General features: G+C 38.8%; 1 pseudogene across 1 annotated transcript; it reads right to left on the bottom strand.

Moving 5' to 3' along the window:
* Positions 1-7,795: 7,795 nt before the first annotated feature.
* LOC143885524 (putative inactive leucine-rich repeat receptor-like protein kinase At3g03770) lies at positions 7,796-19,017 on the bottom strand (annotated as a pseudogene). The gene is made up of 4 exons (XR_013253383.1): positions 16,831-19,017; positions 16,412-16,545; positions 8,203-8,446; positions 7,796-8,114 (listed from the first exon to the last, which is right to left on the bottom strand). The product of XR_013253383.1 is annotated as a putative inactive leucine-rich repeat receptor-like protein kinase At3g03770 (transcript).
* Positions 19,018-21,899: the final 2,882 nt, after the last annotated feature.

Genomic DNA, 21,899 nt, shown 5'->3' with positions numbered 1-21,899 from the left:
TGATATTTTTGCAATGAATGGCTTATGACCACAAAGATCAAACCGCCTACCCAAAACAATGGTGTTGATCACTCCATATCAACAATTATATGGTTGGGATGGCACAAAAAAAATAACTGCTTGAACTTTTAATAAATTATTGTTAGATAATCATCACCTGCATTGTGAGGATGTCCCAGATTGTGTTGGTTGTTCCTAGCAATCTCTTTAGACTATAACATCCTCTTAGAGTGATAGCTGAGATATCTTCACTATATATATAGACATTTTACTAAGTAATTACTCAAAGTTTCTGAATTTCTGGATGAATGGTAGTTTAAAAACTATTGACCTAGGAGGCGTGTCTCACGGTTCGAAAGACCATTTTGTCATCTTCTTCTCATATTATTTTTCCTATCTTTTCATCTCCTGCAATGTGTTCGTTGCACCACCGACTACCAATGAAATCCGGAAGTGGAAGAAGAGGAGGAAATAGTAATATGTAGCCAATGGGTGCACATATCTAGTCTTAGACAATAAACAATTGACATTTAGTTTTTTGGTTTTAAAGTAGAAATTTTGAAAAAATAAAATTTGATACTTTCTTTCCATAGGGCTGTATAAACCTTGTAAAAATTTCTTTTGATAGAGCTCAATTTCCTCATATAAAAAGTTTTCAAGTATGAAGAAAAGATCACTCTGTAAAATAGGGCTTTATAAACCTTGTTCTCGTCATGTTCCACAAATTGCCACATCCAATGTGGATGTTGTGTGTCAGATATATCGACTGATTATATATGGCACATCATACACACTAAAGAGAGATAATATATGGTGAAAACAAGGCCACATGTATGATCTATCATCACACTCAAAAGTAGCTTCATATCACATAATACATATATATAACAAACAATATGGAATACCTTGCTCAAAACATTCTACTATATAGTTAATCCATATAACACAAACTCATCAAGATATATAACATTTACCTTAGTCATTGGAATATAGAAAAGGGAGATGATAAATTCGCACCCATTTAAGGTGAATTGACGTCAAAAAGTGTCAAAAAGCATAAACAAGCATCAGCCTTTAACGCTTTTTTTATGTCAATTCACGTTAAAGGGTTTGAATAATCCTACATGGGGTGCGAATTTATCATCACCCCATGGTAAATCTATAAAATATGCCAAAATGGTTGAGGTCAAACTGTTAACTATCTATAGCCATCAGAATATAGTATATCCACATCTGCACAAGATAACCTAGAGGTCGGCAGTTCAATCCCAGCTTACCTACCGAAAAAAGGAAAGTAATAAGCTTTGCTTGCTTGTGAAAACTTTCTAAAACTTACAGAAGACTTCAAGCTCTTGCTAGCAGACTTGGAATCCTTTAGGCCCTATTTAGATGGCAAGAATTTTGAGGAAAAGTTTGGAAAGGAAAAATATTTCAAAGATTTTGTACTTGTTTTACACATGAAAAAGCTAATTGGAACCACCACTATTCAAATTTTACTAAGAGGGACTTACAATTTATAATAATATCCTTCCAAATTAACCATAATCATATCATTTCCGTCTAAATTGTGGAAAGACGAAAATTTTCCAAGAAAGTTTTTTCCATCTGAAATTTTTTTCTTGCAACTCAAACAAGGCCTTAAGGTAGACCTGAAAAGGAATCTTAATGACTAGCTTAATACATTCCAAAGGAGGACTTCAAGGCACCTAAAAAATACAACACTTGCTTAAGACTGGCATAAGTCTGCTAACTAATGCTGGTTGTCGAAGGGTTAGAAATGCTAAACTCTCTAACACTAAACAGTATTACTGAAAGGATATTCCAAATCAAACCATATGAAACGAAGAATCATGATCATGGAGAGCTCAAGATTAATATCGAAGGAGCTGGAATTGGTGGAATTCTTCAACATGATGAAAGAATGATTCTTGGTTTATTCTCCATTGAAGTCATGAAAGAACAGTTTTTTGGACTAGAGCTCTCATCCATTTTCATGGGAGTGAAAATGGTGCAAAAATGGGGAACCTCAAATCTATAGATTAGAGCCGATTAATTATTTGCAGTAGATGTAATTAAGGGGAAAATCCAAGCCCCCATGGAAAATATCCCAATGATAACCCACATTCGAAAAATCCTTAACACTTTCAGAGCCTGGTGCATAACTCACATGTCGACGGAAGCAAACTTGGCCGCAGACTTCCTCTCAAAGTGAGGTTGCCCATGCAAGGGAGAAGATATCCCTCTTCTCCTCATCCCTCCAATGGTCATGAAAATAATCCCGTCAGATAGGGAAAGAAAATTGTACTCTTGTTTGTAATTTGTTCTCTAGTTTTATCTATTCTTCTTGTATTCTTTCCTTCTATTCAATGCACTGGTAGGGGTTCCGCCAAACCCCAGCTCACCCATAAAAAAAATCTAGTTACAATTCATTGTGGCTATCCAAACCTTATCCCGTATGGTTTTCTTAGTGTGGAGATCCACACCTAAGACATACTTTCATTGTAGTTATCCACACTAGCATATATGATAGCCATCCTCACTAGCTTAGCTTTTCTCACTGAATCCATCCGCACTTTATAAAATACTCAGTGTAGGTGTCCACACTATCGTAAATTTTCGGTGTGATTATCCATACTAATAACATTTTAAGTATAACTATTCACTATAGTACATATTTTCAGTATGATTATTCACATTTATGGGGTTTTCTTTTTTAAATAGAGTTTTCTACACCTCTGGTGAAAGTTTTACTGCCTATAAGGTCCTACTTGTGATTGAAAATGAGCATGGGCTTTAGGATTATACTAATAAACGGAGGAAATGAAGTAATTGATCGCAAGAAAGTAATGTAAGAATCAAATGGTAAAGAAGTGACTTATCGACTGAGTTGAGGCATGAATATGAATCTGCTATCCATAAGGCAAATATTACCCTCATAAATGACTAATCGATGGTACATATGGGATCTCCAATGTATGCCTCCAAGATACAACAACTCCGCTCCAGGATTGTGCATTCAAACAACCTGGACGCCTTGGGAAAATGATTATGTTTGCCATGATAAAAAAATAATAGAACAGAAAAGGGACCAAACTTTACAGGGGAAGAAGGGAGAGAACAAATATATTCTAAAATAACTTTTACGTATTCTCGATCGAATATTTCAAAAAGTTAAAGAGACGTGATTAATGAAAAGTTATGTTGAAAACTGTTTTGAAATGTTTTCATAACGATAGCTTATGCTAAACTAACCTCACCCGGCCCGGCCCGGCCCGGCTCGGAAAACTTGCTACTCAAGCCCCGGAATGATATTCCAAATCAAAGTAATTGAAAACACGCTACCCAAGCCCCGAAAAATGCGCTACCCTTGGAGATGATGTGCCCCCTTCTACACTGGGTTGATCGGCGTTCGGCTCCCAAGATACAACAATCCGTTGGGTCTCTTCCGGAATCGATCTGTGGGGACGCGGGTAGAACTCACGCTTAAAAGCTAGCCGTTAAGGGTAGGGTGCCCATTCCCTTATAAAGTCCATCTACATCTATTACACTTCCGATGTGGGATCTTTGCTTTCACGTGGATCCCCCAACAATCTCCCCCTCCATGTGGAGACAACGTGGGAACTACGAGATCTTCCCCGAGAGATATTTTACCATTCTCGGAGGCATATTGGGGTTACTGAGATCTTCCCTGAGGGATTTTTCGTCCTCAGAGGCACACCAGAGTTACCACGGCCTAGCATTGATACCACTGGTTGTTTGACATGGTATCGGATGCAAGGGTCCCGAGTTCAAACCTCCTTGAATACAAAAATCCATATGCAATGGCCAAATCCAAAAGAGAGAACACATGTGCCACATGTAGGCCAACCCTAAAAGAGGGGCCACAAGTGAGGGGGTGTTAAAGTATAATAGATTAATAATGCCTTCTCCAGCCGCTTAAGCTTTTGAAGCAACTGGTTGTTTGACACGATCCCTCGAACTCGTCACCACCCGTGTTACAAAAGATGATAAAAGATGTAACCAAAAATAAATCAATGGAGTTTCTGGGAGAAGAAAACAGATAACTTTTATAGAGATAAAGAGACCTCACCAGAAAGTGGTCCTTCTCCCATTTTGAGATTATCGATACAGAGATTTTGTACGGAAGAATAAACATGAAACGTCTCCACCCCTCCTAAAAGCCCTCTTAACGTTTCCACTTTCCCTCATTTATAGGTTTTAATGTCTCCCACCATTTCAACCCATAAATAGTAAATAGTAAATAAAATCTTTTGATTTCTTTAAACATTTAGAAACATTAAAACCAAAATGTCACATTTTCATCCCTTGGGACACCTTGCATGTAAACGAAGGAGAAGTGGGTCTTGATAAATGTCTTTTAAAAAGGAGAATAAAAGGGAAATGATAAATGCACCCATTTTCATCCCTTGGGACACCTGGCTAGAGTGTATCTATGACTGCAAAGGGGCTGATGTACTTCACATTTAAGGAATGAAGTGACCTGATTGCCACGTACAATGCAGCCGGGTGTCCTTAGCGATGGAAAGGGGCGCATTTATCATTTCCCGAATAAAAGTGTCTTTCATTTTAGCATTTTCCATTTCCATTAAGGCCCTGTTTGGATTGCAATAATTTTTCGAAAAAGTAGGGAAAGGAAAAATATTTCAAAAAATTCCAAACTTTTTTTACACAAACCAACCCTATTCAATTTTTACTTAGGGACCCTCAATTTCTGATAGTATCCCTCTAAATTAACCAAACAGGGTCGTAGAAAAGAAAAAAATTGAAAAAAATATTTTCATTCGGAAATATTTTTATTGCAATCCAAACAGGGTTTTAATGCTGGGCATCTTTCGCATGTGTATTTATTTTCGATTGAGCAGGGTTTGCTGAAGTTTTATTTCGTTTACTTACATTTGCCTCGTACTTTCCTAAATGAAGTGTTCTTTACCTACATGTATCAGAATATGTAGGTCCCACCCATATCATTTAATTTGGACCATGTAACACTCACAGAATCTTAACTATCTCTAAAAAGGCGGCCCAGTGCACGAGGTTGCCGCTATTGCGGGGTCTGTGTAGGGCTACATGTATGCAGCCTTACCCCTGCTTTGCAGAGAGGCTGTTTTCGTGACTCGAACTCGTGACCAGTATTGGAGCAACCTTACCGTTGGCCAAGAATCTTAACTATTTCTGCAAATGTACTTTTTCATCATTATTTCTTCTGTTCTTTTCTTGATCATTAATTTCTAGGATCTTGACCTGATGGTTACGATGATTAGCTGTGTGTTTTGTGCATGGTTGTAGATCAAGGTGGGCCCATGATGATCTGATGAGTGATTGAGACGATGGTGTTGTATATATGAGAGATTTGCCCCCCTTTTGTAGTTTCCTTTGGATTCCATGCCTGCAACATTGCCTCATGTCGGATGGGGATGAAAATGGTGGATTGGAAATGACCTTTCGTGTCCTTATATGGGAAGTGATATATTCACCCCCTTTTCTTCCACGGGCCACCCCTCTAGTGTATTTATGACTACTCTTTTCAACAGGGGTGGCCAGCGAAGAAAAAAGGGCTAGATATCATTTCCCTTCAAAAAGAGAATGTGGAATACACAATTGCTAATTAGTGGGACCACCACCACGAATGTAAGGTGGGAAACTTGGTAGGTAGTGTGATTCAGATGGTCGTCTGAAGTGTATAACACGGCATAGATATGGATAATTGAAATGGAGATTAAGAGACCTTTCATTGAAATTGTTGGTAATCTTTTGGAGTATATACGGGAAATGATACTTTTTCCATTCTTTTCTAATATTTTCACCCATTTTCGTTTGTCTTTTCCTAAAAAAGATGGCATTTCCAAACTTTGTTTGATTTTTAAAGGAAGGGAAAACAATGCAAGAAAACCGAGTAAGAAATATGCCACGAAACCAATACTCAATTCACGGTAGAGTAGAGTAATTGTATTGTCAATATGTTTCATTTGGGCACACCTCATTGTGTGACAATGGGGCATGCCCCACTAGGACATAGTGGGTGTCAACTTAGGTTGATCTAAATTGCCCATTTCATGTTGTGACAAATTATAATGGTGGATGAACAAAGTGACTCTTTAGAACAAAGAATCATAATAGGAGAGAAAGAGAGGTAGGCAAGGAAAAACGAAGCTTTCTCTTATAGATTCTTTTTCTCCACTTATGAAGGTGGCACACAGAAATAAGTCCCACGAAAATTGTTGAGGTTCCTCGCAAAAGCAAAATAGTCCCACATCGGTTAAGTAAGATGGATGGGGATGGATTATAAGGGAATGGGCTCGCTCCTTCTAACAACTAGCTTTTAGGGGCGAGTTCTACCCAGTTAAATTCCCTACAAAAATAATGCATATGCCAAGAACAAGGTCTACACCCCGAATTTTGGACAAGTATGCCCTTACATATAGGAACAGAGCATAGTTAAAGGGGAGAAAGTTTTCTTAAAATTGAGACCACAAGCCTTTTTTTTTGTTAATAGAAAATAAAAAGGATATGAAGGCACCACGTCAAATGAAAAGTACCCTTTCATTTTAAAACAATACTTTTTCACAACCTAAAGTGTCTTCTAGTTGGAAACATCATTTCACACAGAGAAATGTCTCCTTCAAATTTCTCATTGAAAAATCTCATTTTTCTATTTTAAAAAAATAAAATATTTTAAAAATATCCGACATTTCAAAGGCACACCAATCATGCATTATATCTTAATAATATGTGTTTATGTCTTTGACCCCTTGATCATGAGATGAATATCACAAGATATTGTGTTTTATTTTGGATTTAAAACCACTCTCTCCATCTCTTGTGTCTTGATTTGGCTAAAACCTTTGAGAGATTGGATTATGCTCAACTTGTATTATATTGTGAGAGATTTCTTCTTCATTTTTTATCGTGCAACCAGACCCTAAAATAAGGCAAAGCAAGATCTTTCTCTTCTTCATTCATTTTCATTGTAAAGGTAGAAGGCACCAATATTAAACCCCTTGAAGCTTCAAGCTTGTATGGGCTCACATACGGCCTACTAGGGAGGATAGCAATAGTAGATTTCATTAAGGAGCAAAACTTGAGAAGAGTGGAGTATGCCATGGTTTGAAGGCCGAACCACTATAAATTATTGGTGTACATTTCTCTTTCCCTTATCTTCTTTTCTTCTCTTAGTTATGCTTATTGTGTTTATATTTTCATTCTACTTGGCTAACCACTCAACTAAAGATTAATAAGCAAAAGGGTTAGGATTAAAGATCAAAGTTTAAAGAGCTTAAAATTTTAATAGCCAACCAATTCCCACCCCCCTGTTTCGTGGTTGCCCTACTTGGGATTCACATTGATTTAAGCATAAGGCTTTGGATAGATCTGAAGGCCACATCAAAACTAAGTTCTTCAAGGAGAGTATTCAACGTTCAGATAATGTGCATCATCTGCACCTTCAATTTGATCATCATGGCAGAGGTAACGATCTATTTTCGCTTAAGGTAGATTAATTTTCTAACAAATATCATCAGTTGGCTAAATAAAAAATGTATAATTTAAGAAAAAAAGTATAAAATAAAAAATATCATTAAATTATCATGTTAATTTCACAATGAATTATAAAAATGAAAATATCTTGATATTTCTTAAAATCTCGGGATTATTTCAGGATTTTCTCGTTTTATAAGACATCTTATTCCCCCTGCTCATTAAACATATCCTCCCTTCATTATCAATCACTGTCATAAAAAATAGAAAGAACCATAGGAGAATAGGATGGGTAGAAATATACAAACAAGTATCATGATCCGGATTTTTGAAATACCACCAAGTGATAAAAATCAATACAAAATGAAGGATACATTAAAAACTGAACTATTCACTCTAAGTGGAGCTGACCTTAGTGATCTTATTGATAAATGTTCTTGGAAGCTTATAATCACTAATTTTGGCTGTGAGATTTTCATCCAACAAAATATTCTTTATATTAAAATTATTTCTTAAAACACCAGGCACAATTGTTGTATGCAAAAATTGGATTCCTCTCACAATTCCCGTAGTAGCAGCTAATCTTTGTGGCCATTTCAGCATCTCTTACTTTCGCCGTTCTGCCAAATAAATTATAAGAATTGAAATCTTATGATATTTCAGATATTAATGGCTGAAAAGCAATAGGATAATGGTTATTCCCCTTACCAGTAAGATGACTCCTCAGTGTCCCATTTGAAACGTATTCGAAGACAAGAAAGATGGTATCAGTGGCATTAGGGGATTCCTCATAAGTGACAAAGCAGTGTCCAAGAATGCTGACCTAATGGCGATGTCTGAGCTTTGAAATTACTTCCATTTGCTGTTTTAAGACTTTAAGAGCATGCCTTTGCTTTAGTTTCAGACACCTCACCACGACCACTGATCCGTCACTGAGCCAGCCTTGGTACAACTAAAATTGTAAAAGAAGCCAAGATGATGTGAAATTATTCAGATGTCAACATTGAAAGTGAAGCAGTCTGTGTCTAGTAGAGATGATGCTTTAACCATATTAATTTACAAAATTCTATCAAATTCATGGAGATATGACGATGGAATCATCACCCAAAGTCAAAAAAGAATAATAGCTTCCAGTTTTTCAAATATTGTATATTGGTCCAGTAAGATACACCATAATCAGGAAAGGTTACTGCAACATATAAAATTGGGAATGTTATCCCTATTTCTGGGACATTAAATAGAACAGTCCAAATCTTTTGTCTTTTTCATTTATTTTAATTCGTGAGTACATGTATGGCATCTGAAATCCTCCTACGAGATGCCCATGTCTGAAACTCTAATGACATAGACATTACAAGAAAACTGTAATTTACTGTCCTCTTGAGTTACTTTAGTTCATGAGCTATAGCTCCCAAATTTGTCTTACGTAGGTAGAAAAATCACTTGGTATGTTTTATGAATTAGGTTAAAAATATAACTAGTGATTGAAAGACACCATTTAGAGCGATATGGTAGTGCTTAAAATCTTATCATTGCTCAAGAAGTCAACCCAAAGCAAAAGTAGGTTGAATCAGGCAGTCAATGATTTACCCAGCGAGTTGATTGCATCGGGTGGATCAACGAGTTTTACTGACTCAATATATCTGAAATCAAGTTGATTTGTGCGAGTCAATGATTGACCAAGTGAAGTTTCAAACATAGAAAAAGTAAATCCAATCAACTACTTGTGGAATTATAAACCAGAGCATTGATGCATTTTGAAGGATCCAACTTTTCACTACATGAAATTATAAAAGTGCGGAAACTCAAAATGAACTGACAATAACAAATCATACAAGTGAAAATAAATATTTTTCGATAGAGTTGAACACTATTATCGACTGAATTAAGCCTATAATGTATGCAAATAACCTATATTACTTTGAGATCTTTACCATGAGCGCGTGTGATTACTTGTTCAAATTTTGAGAAAATAAAAAATTCGGAAACCAGCTTAGTTATGTGGAATCCGTCAGACAGATTTTAACTGTAAACACCTAAAAACATTTCTTCTTTGCTCTTGATCCATTCATAACTTGGGAGTTAGGCTGCTAAGGGAATTGAGAACTGATAAGGAGGATAACTTTATATAAAATTCACTACCTGTGGACCCCGATCCGAGAGGATGGGTGCTGAGGACATGAGATCCTCTGCAATCCTCAAAGATCTCCACATGTGAAGGAGAGCTCTACCAAGGAACTCTCAAAATAAGTGTCACTCTCATAGCCTAGCACGAGTGGTGATAAATGAGATACCTCTTGATCCAAGGATAAATCCTCAAACCAAGACGTACCTAAAACAAACTCAGAGTCGCCATCCATGGATAGGCCATAGAACTCCAAAACAAATCCTCTGTGCAATAGATAACCAGAAATATATATATATATATATATATATGGGCTCGTGCCTGGTTACGAATGGAGAAGGTCCGAAGAGCACCTCCAATTCGTCCGAGTGCAAGCACTTGGTCTCTTATGCCATTTTTTATTAACTCCAAAGAATTTTGGGCAAAATCATGTGATATGGGAACGAAATATCCCCGAGAAAACGTCTACCTAATCATGCATGTCCCGGGGATTAAATAATAAGCACACACGAGATGAACGAAAGAAGTGTCACCTAATCACAGCTAGGTTGTGAGTGACATACCTAATGGGTGTCTAAGTTCTGGTGGACAAAGACATGCATGCTACAGCTAAAGGTATAAGGTCTGCACAGAAAAATATGAAAGCACAACAAAACATGCAATATAACTTGATACCACACAAGACGCAACACAGCAAATCCTAAACTCTAAATGATTTCGCCCGATTCTTCGGATGGTCTGATATTCATCTAAAACTGCCTACGTATCCCCGCCTGCACGAGAATCAAAGCAACGTAGTTCTTCGCACCTATTCTAAGCTATGATGCCTAAGGCATCTAGACCTCTATCCGAGACTCGACCTAAAAGACCGGACTAGTTATTAAAGCTTCTTGTGCAATTATTTAAATTACAGTGGATTGTGGATTTTAGGACATCCTATATGCCCTAACTAAACGCAAGTTAGCCCTAAGCTAATGCAGGTGGTTCCTACAACCTATGTGTAACTAAGCTGTGTGTCCTAAGGAATACAATGGGATTTCTAACGCATCCTAGACCTAGTCATCAGTCGCGACAAACTCCTAACTCTAGCACAAACACAAACAAAACACACAACACATCAAAAGACAAACTCCTAACTCTAAAACTCTCTATCTAGGACAAACTCCTAACTCTAGAGGAAGATCTTGTTGAAAACAAGGTTTTAAAAGATTTTTGTGCTTTTTAAAGAATTCAAATGATTTATTTACAAAGTTTGGCTGGACTTTGGATAAAGATCCCAAGCTGCACTACGTACCTCGTGGAAGAGGATCAAGCCAACGTAGTTCGAAAATCGAACTCTCCTAACTACCACTAAAATTTAACACTCCAAATGATTTAAGGCTTTTGATGTTTTCAAATGTTTTTGATTTTCAAATGCTTCTAATGTTTTTCCAAATATTTTTGTTGTTTTAATTTCTGATGTTTTTGGATTTTAAAATGTTCAATTGTTTTTTGGTTTCAAATTTCTAATGTTTTTGTGATTTTAAATTATTTCAATATTCTTGTGATTTTAAGATTTGAAATGTTCTGGATTTTAAAATTTCAAAGGCTTTCACCATTTTGGTCAAAGGCCAAAGGAAACACACAACGCAACACCCTAGGGTAAAACCCTTAGGGTAAAGGGGAAACCCCAAACCAACAAATTAGTATCCCAAAATAAGATGAAACAATCCACGAACAAGTAAACAAGTGCCCCAAGAACAAAGAAAACAATCTAAAATCCTAAGTAAGCAAAGCTCTAATAAGACTGTGCTAGTCTCTAATAAAGAAGAACGACAACAACTCTAAAGGAGAAATCCCTAGCTACCAACACTAAAGAAGAGAGTACAAATGAGTCAGAGACTCTCTAATAACACTATCAAAACAAGGGTAAATAAGTCAAAAACTTACTCTAGAAAAAGGGGAGACTCTAACATGAGGCTGAGTAGGCCTCCTAAAGGGAAAACTCTCTAAATGAGACAAGGCTTGTCTCCAATTAGGGGTTCTATAAACGAGGCAAGGCATGCCTCCTAGACACAAAGGTGAGCTCCAAGTACCCCTATCATCACCCTTGTAATGATAAGCAAGGTCGGGGCAACTAAAAAGACTAAGTTAGTCTTCTACTTATGAGGGTGTTCCACAAATGAGGCTAGGCAAGCCTCCTAAAAGGATGAACTCTATAAATGAGACAAAGCCTGTCTCCTATGGGCGGACTCCTCTAATGCTAAATCCAAGGTATACACCCTAAGAGATAAATTCTAAACAATGAGGCTTGTCTTCAAAAGAGAACTGCCTCATGAAACAAGGTATGTCTTCTAATAGGGCTCTAGATGACTCTTTCCTTGTCCTTGCAATGAATGGGCTACATATGGGTTAAGGGCACCTAAAAGACTACGAACACTCTACCTAAAGATAATACAATAAACAAGCTATAGATAATACACACCTTCCCAACAATGATTTCTTAATGAAATACCCTAGTACAAATGGGAAACTAATTTTAGAAAAGATCACAACTATAGATAATACACACCTTCCCTTCTGTATCAAATGACAAATACCCACTACCCTAAAGTCCATGTAGAGAAATAAGTCACAAATTACACACACATAGTCAAAGTGGAGTTTTGAACTGGGCTCTTGCAGAAAAGGTATACCCAGGTTCATGCTTTAATTTAACTACAGGCCATAATATTTAGTGAACGAAGGTTGGACTCCTAAACGGGGCAGGGGTACCCCGTGCCATAAAAAAAAAAAAAAAAAGGGTCCACTGCAACTTCATCATAAAACAAATCAGCCACAACCAAACTGAAGCATTCAAAGTGTATAACAATCTTGTACAAAACTTCTCCAATTGGACCATATAAAAGTAAGATCTACAGTTTTGACATCCACCACAAGAAGCCAAACTCGTATTTATTGAAAAATCATGAACCTCAATAAATTCAAAACAGGAAATAACCTAAACTAAAACTTCTAAGAAAGTATACCCTACCATATAACAAAGAAACAATTACAGAATTAAGACATGAGGAAGTTGTTCCCACATTACCATTCAAAAAAGAAAAAATAAAAAAATGTTCTCACATTGCAAAGTGCAAACATGTAATAACCACACAGCAAGAGAGAGGTTTAGCAATTAGAACCTATCCACTCGAACGAATATTATAGGCGTCCAGAAATTCAAAGTTTTAAATTTAAAAACAAAAAGAAGAAAATAATAAAAATAACCGTGCACCTGCAAATAAAATGCAAAGTGAAGCATGCAGTTCGAGGTGAACCCTACAATGTACAATTAAGTTTTAACCATCCATAATACAGTTAGATGAAAATGACAAATAATAATCAAGTCATAGATGAAAACAGTGGCCTCCATAAACAGTAGAATCATAGTCAAACGCTCTAAGCATGTTGTGCACAAGAAATAGAATAAATACAAGGACCTTGAGACTTGTCCTCTCCGATTCTAAGATGAAAATAGCCAAAATAACCTTACTAGGATGGTAAGAAAATTAAAATGAAGCACGGAGCTTAACGCTAATTGAAGTTATACCTTAACCATCCAGAACAGACCTACATATAAAACCATAACTGCAAATCAATCCATAAAAGAAAATTCTACAAATGACATTCAAAATAAGAAAGAGTCACATTGAGCCCCTCAAGGCATGCCATATACAAGAACAGAATAAATAAGTAGAAATATCTGGGGACATGCTCCATAAAAATTTAACATAAGGATTCCAAACTGAAAATTCGAATGTAACATGTGCTTTGCTATGGCACATTGCATCCGCTGGATTCTAAGAGTAAAACATCTTGGCGCCCATATACAAGATACTACTTTATCTTTATCATTATCCAAAGTCCAAACAGAAAATTCTTATAAAGCAAATGACTACATAGATGAAACTGATTATTCAAAATGCATAAAGAATGAGAACCACGGGAATCAATTCCAAAACAGGAGACTCAAAGCTTTTCCTTTTTGCGGGATAACGGCATATATTATTAAAAAGAGTAGCAAGAAACAGGAGGCTCAATGAGCCACCTGACGTGATAAGTTTGTATTGTGACAGTAAAATGCAAATCAAAATACCAAGTAATGCATGTGTAAAAACAAACGCGTGCCGGGCCGGGGTCCGAGGTCTGGGTTTGGGTTTGGATTTAAATGAAAAGGTTATTTAATTTTCAAAAAAAAAAAAAAAAAAAACCAAGTAATGCCCAAACAGATTCCATGAGCACTGGGCACTAAAAATGGAATAACAGGATAACAATGATAAGCAAAGTAAACTCCGGAGTCATAAAGAATATATACGAGAAAACTAATATAATGCATAAACCCCAATACATACCCGGTAGAGAGAAAAAATGAAGATCCTCTTTCTTTGCCCCAAATCACGCAACTCACGAAATCCAGAATTTCACCAACGCTGATCGCTTTCTATTCTATCCAACGCCAGCAGGCCTAAATAAATTGCTCTGGTCCAAAGCCTCCTCTTCTTCTTCTCTCCACTTTTCGAAATTACTGACCAGAGGAACAAATCTGAACTAGGAAGTTTCGGTCTCAGAAAATGGGTGAAACCCAAGTAGAAGAGAATCTTAAATCTAGGGATTAGAACTATGTTTGAGTGAATTGCGATGGAGAGGGTGCTTTGGAACAAATTAAACAAGAGCTTGAGGAAGGAGCTAAGGGTGATGGTGGAGATAAAAATCAAAAAGGGTTTCCTGGATGTTGGGCTGATGGAAGATGATGGTGGTGGAGAATTTGATGTGGGTTTCTGAGTGGCGGTGGATATTGAAATGAGGTGGTTGCTTGGGGTCAAATTTTAGGCTGGGGTTACTGAAATGGGTTAGAGATGGTGATGAAAAACGGAGAAATGGGAGGTTTAATAGGGGAAGAAGGTGAGGCTATGGTGGCCCGTCGGATGAGGTGGAGCCCAAGCTCCTTTCTTCTCCGATGGGGTACGGTGATGGTGGTGGAGGATCGGCCAGCGGTGGAGGATGGGATGGGTTGGATTTTCGGCTGGAAATGAGGCCAGAGAAGGAGGTCTTGGGGAAATGAGAAGAGGGGTTGCCGGCTGTGATGGTGATGGGTTTTGATGGGGATAAACAAAAATGAAAATGGAATAGGATCTGGGTGGTGGTGGTAAAGAGGGAGAGATGCGAATTGCAGAGAAGGTGTTGGCCGGAATCTATGGCCGTTGCCGGAGTAAATGGGTTTAGATCTAGATCTAGGATTTTAGAGGTCAATGGATGAGAGGTTTTGAGATGTGGCAAAGAGATGGTGATGGTGGAGGTGGGTTGCAGAGATGGTGATGGTGGAGATAAGGGAAGAAGAAGAAGAATAAGAAGATGGTTGTGGTGGGGGTGGAAATGATAGATCCGGCTGGAAATGATGCCGGAGAAGAAGGCCAAAATCCCTCTCTCACTCTCTCTATGCTCTCTGTTTCTCTCCCTCTCCTCTGAGAATTTTTCAACGAAAAATCTCCTCTCCCCTTTAAAACCCTAATTCAGATGGGTTTTTATGAAAGGGAAACCCTCCCTACTTAGACAGCCACCTATAGTGTATTTTGTACATTTTCTAACCTACAGGGGGGGTCCAACTAGAAAACAAGGCAAGAAATTCTCTTTCCTTTCTATGATCCTAGCCCTTCAAATTGCCTTTATGAATAAGGGGCTGAGATCAAAAGCCTCTAAACCTCCTAGGAAGCTTCCAAGAAAGCTTCCTAATATTCTTTCATAACTAATCCTAGCCTTAAACGTCATTAACTCATGATTAGGCCTAATTGTAACTTGGAAAGGAAGGAAGGAATCTTTCCTATTTACCAAACTGCCCTGCTCTCAGATAATGTACCCTCTAATTATGCTACACATTAATCTGCACACCCATATATCTTTCTGGACAGCCCGCTGCAGTAAATTTGAACTGGCTTTCTAGGTTCCAGCACACCCCCTTTTCTGGCTAAATCGTCACTCTTATTCCTACACTACACTACACTAGAAACTTCGCTTGTTTGCTAGGTAAACTCTAACGGATTCAAACGAAAATTTAAAGGGACCTACCTGGGATTTTAACCTATCCTAAGGTACAAATTGGGATCTAAAACGCTGATTTAGTAGGATTTCTAATCTAACGACGCTACTAGAGTTCGGTCAAAATGGGGTGTCTACACTACCTTACCACTTAATAGACTGAAATTTGAGGGGATTTTTGTGTTGAACCCATGAACAAAATATTTAGTATTCAAAAGAGTTTGACACAACAGGCATAGTCCAAAAATCAACAGTTAAATTATTCTTTGCAAAGCACGAAAAGATAGCCCTTTGATCAAGGAGATAGGATGTTTAAATTATGGTGGCAAAAGGGCAAATAAACAGGACTCATTGAGGTCTACCAGATGTTAAAAATCTATCATCTATTTTCTGTAATCAGTTTCGTTTCAATGCTCACAGGCACATACATTGGAAACATTCACTTTTATGTCATGGTTAGAGCCACAACTTGGGTAGTCCATTCAGGTCTAGATAGAAGAAGGAAAATACAACATCATTCCCTTATCCTTTCTTTAGAGTGTATTAACATTTCGTATATGATCTACCTATTATGTCGCCTTCATTAATCTATGCAGTGGCTAGGGTGACACAGTCAACATTATACTGAAACATTTTATTACATGATCATTTGTCCCCAAGCATTTCGAACAAATATATAAGATTATTATTAAGAGTAGTAGGTGATATTTTCCATCCGAAATACATTCACTCTCATACCTGACCCTGAGATCCTTCCCCCATTAAATTCGACGGCTCGAAGTTATTTGTTGCTTCTTCGAGTTCCTCCAGAGTAAGAGCATGATATGGTGGGAGCCCAAGTGCTCCTAGCCTCATTGCCTGAGACATATGCCCTGTCAAAGATAAAATTGGCTTCACATATTTTAATCATTCCTATCAAAGAAACATTGAATGCTCCATGCAAGAATCCTTTACAAAAGTCTATATACACTACCAAGCAGAAACATTACAAAAGAAACTCAAAAAGATTAGGCCCTTAAACCATAGACGCAAGTCTGGAAAACTTGGATACATTTCTACTGAAATTTTCAAGGATGGTAAAGTGAAAGAAATATCATTCATGGTTATCCTATAGACAGATAGCAATGAATAATGGTGGAAGAGAAAGAACAGCTTACTAGATTCAGTACCCAGTCTTGGGGATATCTGAACTGACGTTTTTCCTACGACAGATTTCTGAGATCTAGAGTTTCTTTCATTCTTTTTCCCCAATCTCCTAACTATCACGCATATTAACATCATACATGCTACCAAGGATCCCACAATTCCCCCAACAATTCCAAGTAAGTGGCCTAACTTGGTTTTCAATGTTTCCTTCTGTTTACTAGGCATAACTGCAGCCAAAGCTTCTACATGGCAAAATGAGTTTGAATGTTGATACTTTGAATCCCCAGAAGACAAACAATTCCATGAATACAACACAATTCGGTCAGAAGAATTTGAACAGACACAGGGAGGCAAACCTCCAATCAAAAGATTATGAGAGAGATCCACAAAATTGAGTCCATTTCTGCAAGATGTATTCATTGGAAGAGCTCCACACAATTTATTACCAGCCAAATCCAAGTACTGAATTGAAGGTAAAGAGAACAAAAGAGATGGGATTGGCCCCACAAGTTGATTGAAAGAAATATCTAATCTTTGGAGCTGATCAAAGGACTGAAGTTCAGAATTAACACTAGAGTGGAAAGAATTGTTTCTCAATACTAGACTGACAAGCTTATTCCCCAATGAGGGAAACTCCGGTCCGAGGATATTGCAACCCAAGTCCAATTCTTCAAGAACTGTTAAGCTACTAGGATCAGGAACACTTCCATTGAACAAATTATCATGAAAAATAAGACTCTGAATGCTGGTCAAAGAATAAATTTGCAATGGGATTTTCCCATAAATAAAATTTGAACTTATATTCAGTACTTGAAGAGACGAAAATCGATTGATTTTTGCAGGTAAAGGCCCCCACAAACCCAATGACACAAGTGACAGCACCTTCAAGCTTGACAACTTAGAAAGAGTGGTGAAAAGAGAATCAATCGAAAATTCAAAGATAGAGTTTGAGAAGAGATGGAAAAGTCCTTACTGGGTAAAGGGGATCCTTTGTTTCCAATGACAGTTAATTCGGTTACTCGGTTTCCCGAGCAGACGATTTTAAGAGACTAAGAAGGAGGAATGTAACAAAAATTAGCCCACCTGTTCCAGCCATTGAGAACAGATGGGTACTCCAAAATGCGTTGAAATCGGGACAAGGCCATGGTTTCAGAGGGAAGCAATTGAGCAAAAGAGAATGGAAGAACAAAGAAAAGGAGAATTGTAAGGAAGGTAAAACCATGAGGTTTTTCCATGGTTGAGAAGAAAAGATTGGTAAATGTAGAAAGAACACAGATAAAAATATTTACATTCTAATGCGGCGATTTAGACTCCTAATTTATACATAACTATTACTATCTGTAAATAATCCTAATGCAAATAGAACTAAGAAATAAACAAAAAGGAAAATAAGAAATCTAAAGAAAACAACAAACATTGTCCTACATCACATAAATGAAAATTCAGCAATATAAGAAAGAAGCAAATAAACAAGAACTCCAAATTTTCTGTTACTGGAAACTAAAAGACTAGAAATTAGTCACAGAATTGAGTCTAAATCTCAGTCTTTTCCATTTATGGAAATTAATTGTGGAGGGACTGAAACTCAAGATAGCAAACAAAGCTGAAATTTGGTGCAAAATGGAGTGTAAAATCTACAGACTAAGAAAGACCATGAAATATTTTCCCATTTTACTTAAAATTTTGATCTGAAAGTGAAGAACAATGCAAAATGGTTTTTGGTGTGGAGTGAGTATGAGTTTCACTGTTCTTTCCCAGATGGAGAAATCATTTACTAGAAGATGAAAATTCTTACAATGGGTTGTGAATTTTAAGTACTTATAAGTTATAACAAAAAAAAACCCAGAAAGATGAGCAAACCCAGATGTATCATTTGTTAGAGAAATAGAAAAAGGAAAGAGAAAAACAAAAAAGTCCAAACATTTCAGCAATTAAATTTAAAAATAAGAGCTTCAAAAGATGGGTGTAAGATAATTTGAAGTAGGTGTTAAGAAAATAAGTTGAGAAGAGAATTGCTCAGTGAAAGGAATCGAAGAGTAGAGTAGTGCACAGCAGAGCAGAGAAAGGAAGAGCAGAGCTTTCTGTAGAAAAAGAGGGGCAAATGATAGGCTAAAAATCTGTAAGAAAGTGGACGTGTCGGCGGCACGTGCGTAGTGTGAGAAGGAGCGTTGGGAAGTGAGCTAAGATCTGAGAGGGCATGGATTTCAGCAAGTCTACATCTTTAGATTCCTTCCTTCCATTAAGAACTAAATCACCCAACAATCCAACTACTGTATTTATCATTCCATTAAAATCGTGGGGGCCACCCTATCAAAGCAAGATGCAAAATGGTAGGCCCCACCTTATACATGAATATGAATTTGGGTGGTTGGACCCACACAACAAATAAATGTTGTAAGATGGTGGGCCTGACTCTATGTATGGATTTAGGTGGAGATAGTGAGAATTGGTATACATGGTGGGCCCCACCCTATTCATGTGTTTGAGAGCAAACATACTGTTAGGGGTAAAAATCGGCATTCACGGTACCGACCCTCAAACCCTTTCTCCATTACTCAACTGGATCAATACAACCCCCGCAGCAACACTCAGTAACGAACATTGATTGGGCCTCCTTGATACTTCTCCCTTGACCGGTACCGAGCTACCAGGGAAATCAAACACAATCGCGGGGATCTCGCCCCCAAACGACTAATCCGAATGGCCATCACACATAAGGTATGGCTTTTGAATTCAAAACGTCCCGCCCAAGTCACCATCCACGATCTCCGCCCATGATCAGCGGAAGTCATATCTCCACGATTTTATTCTCCAGCCATCATGCTCCACGTGGGCTAAATCAAAGGTATGATTGATATCTCCACAATCTTATTCTCCAGCCATCACGCTCCACGTGGGCTAAATCAAAGATACGATTGATATCTCCAAGATCGTGGACCTCCTCCCCTATAAAAAGGGGGCTACGCACTCAAGCAAAAGGCATTCCATTCTCCCTCTTCTCCTTTGGTCTGGTAACTTGACATAAACTCTGTCCCATTCCCCGTCCATCATCTGTGATTGCCCATCTCTGACTTGAGTGTGGAAGTGGCAGTCCGGAGCCACAACTCCGGACCCACTGCGCTTTCTCTGTGAGCGCAGGATTAGAGGTTCTGCGAAGCTAGTTCGTACAGTCAGATTTTTAGCGTCATCAGATTCGCGCCATCCGTGGGACCGTCTATGCCAAAGTCGAAAGCTACCTCCCAACCTAACGGTGGAATGGTTACGAGAAGTCAAGCAAGTCAATGAGACCGCGAGCCACCGGAGGAAACGGGAGAGATGGTTACTTCCGGCGACACTCCGGTAACAATGACCGTCTTCAACCAACTCACACGGCAACTGGGAAGCGTCGCGGCCGCCCTCCAACAAGTACTCCAAAGGATCCCTCCCCAACCGGCAGCACCACCTCCACCTGTAAACCCGCCGCGCAAAGGAATTCATCCCATCGAGATTTCAGAGGAGCAAGGATCCCTCAGAAGGACGAAATCCCCGGAGTCAAAGACCCTGCCAACATTAACAAGGGTTTGCCTCAATCACTAGCCCGCCACCCGACCATCGCCGTGATGATCAGCATCGAAGGGGTGACAACTCGATGATGGAACCCGCGAATCTAGCCCATCGAAACGAGAATCAGACACCTCCGCAAATCAGAAGCCCGACGAAAAACATCCAAGCAGACGAAAACCCCACCATCATGGCTGATCTCCAGCGCCAGATAAGAGAACTTCAACAGCAAATGAAGGCACCATGTGATCCGGACCTCCTAGCGGAATGGGATAGCGAGAATTCGGATATGCCTCGGTTAGACCTCTATGACGGATCATCTGACCCTCTTGAGTTTCTCCAAACCTACCGCCGTGCGATGTTAATCAGGAATGCTTCAGACGCCACGATGTGCAAAGCCTTTTCCGCCTACCTACAGAAAGATGCTAGCAACTTGTACAGTCGATTAAGGCCCAACTCCATCGAGTCATTTCACCAATTGGGAAAGGAGTTTGTCGCTTACTTCATTAACAGTCGGTCCTGAAAGAAACCAGCTGACGCTCTTCTGGCTTTACGGCAAGGAAAGGACGAAACATTACGGAAGTTCAACGGTCGGTTCCAACGAACCGAACTTCGATATGGTTCGCGCCGCACTCCGCCATGCCATCCAAGATAGAGACATGAAAGTCGCCTTGAATGTGAATCCTCCTCGAGACCTCCAAGAACTCATGGCCACTGCGGACAGATACATCAATAATGAGGAATCATTCGCCATGGAAAGGGAGTTGGAGAACTCCCGAGGAACCGAAAAACGAAAAGACGACTCTAGGGTGCTACCAAGTCAAAAGCAGGCAAGACGAAACGATCGACAGAATCGTCGTGCCCCAAATCCCCAGTTTGATAGGGTCAACTACACTCCATTGAACAGCATCATCTCAAATATCTTGTACGAAATCCGTGATAGAGAACCCATACACTGGCCCAAAAGAATGAGAAACTCGGGAAAGGGTAAAAGCTCTAACAAATATTGTCATTTTCACCAAGATCATGGGCACACCACCGACAATTGCTATCATCTGAAGAATGAAATCAAAAGACTCGCGAGACTGGGTCAGATTGACTGTTACCTTCAAAATCCCCCAAGGAGCCAGCAACAACCCCGATCTGAAATACACCGGCCGGACGAACATCGTCGCTCGCCAAACCACCGTGCAGAAAACAGTAGGCAAAGAGCTTCGGATCAGGAGGAAGCACCTAAGATCACCAAAAATATCGACACCATCTAGGTCCGGCGTCCAGAGGACTGACCGACGAAGGACGCGCCCTTTATGCTGGACAAATCAACTCCATAGAAAACCCCTCCAAGAAGTCAAGGACGGACCCAAGTATCAGAGTGCCTATCACCTTTACAGAGGCAGATTATGGAACGATAGATCGGTAGCATGATGATGCTGTGGTAGCGCGGAGGAGAAGTCAAGGTACGAGGGAAAATCAAACTCCCTGTAACATTTGGTGCTCACCCGATCCAACGCACCATCATGCAAACCTTTGTAATAGTTCA

Source organism: Tasmannia lanceolata, unplaced genomic scaffold (genome assembly GCF_043159265.1).
Source record: "Tasmannia lanceolata isolate RefF3 unplaced genomic scaffold, GAP_Taslan_0.1 ptg000008l, whole genome shotgun sequence".
Taxonomy (NCBI): Eukaryota; Viridiplantae; Streptophyta; class Magnoliopsida; order Canellales; family Winteraceae; genus Tasmannia; species Tasmannia lanceolata.
Note: the sequence above shows the minus strand (reverse complement) of the source record. Positions and strands in the feature narration are given on the sequence as shown.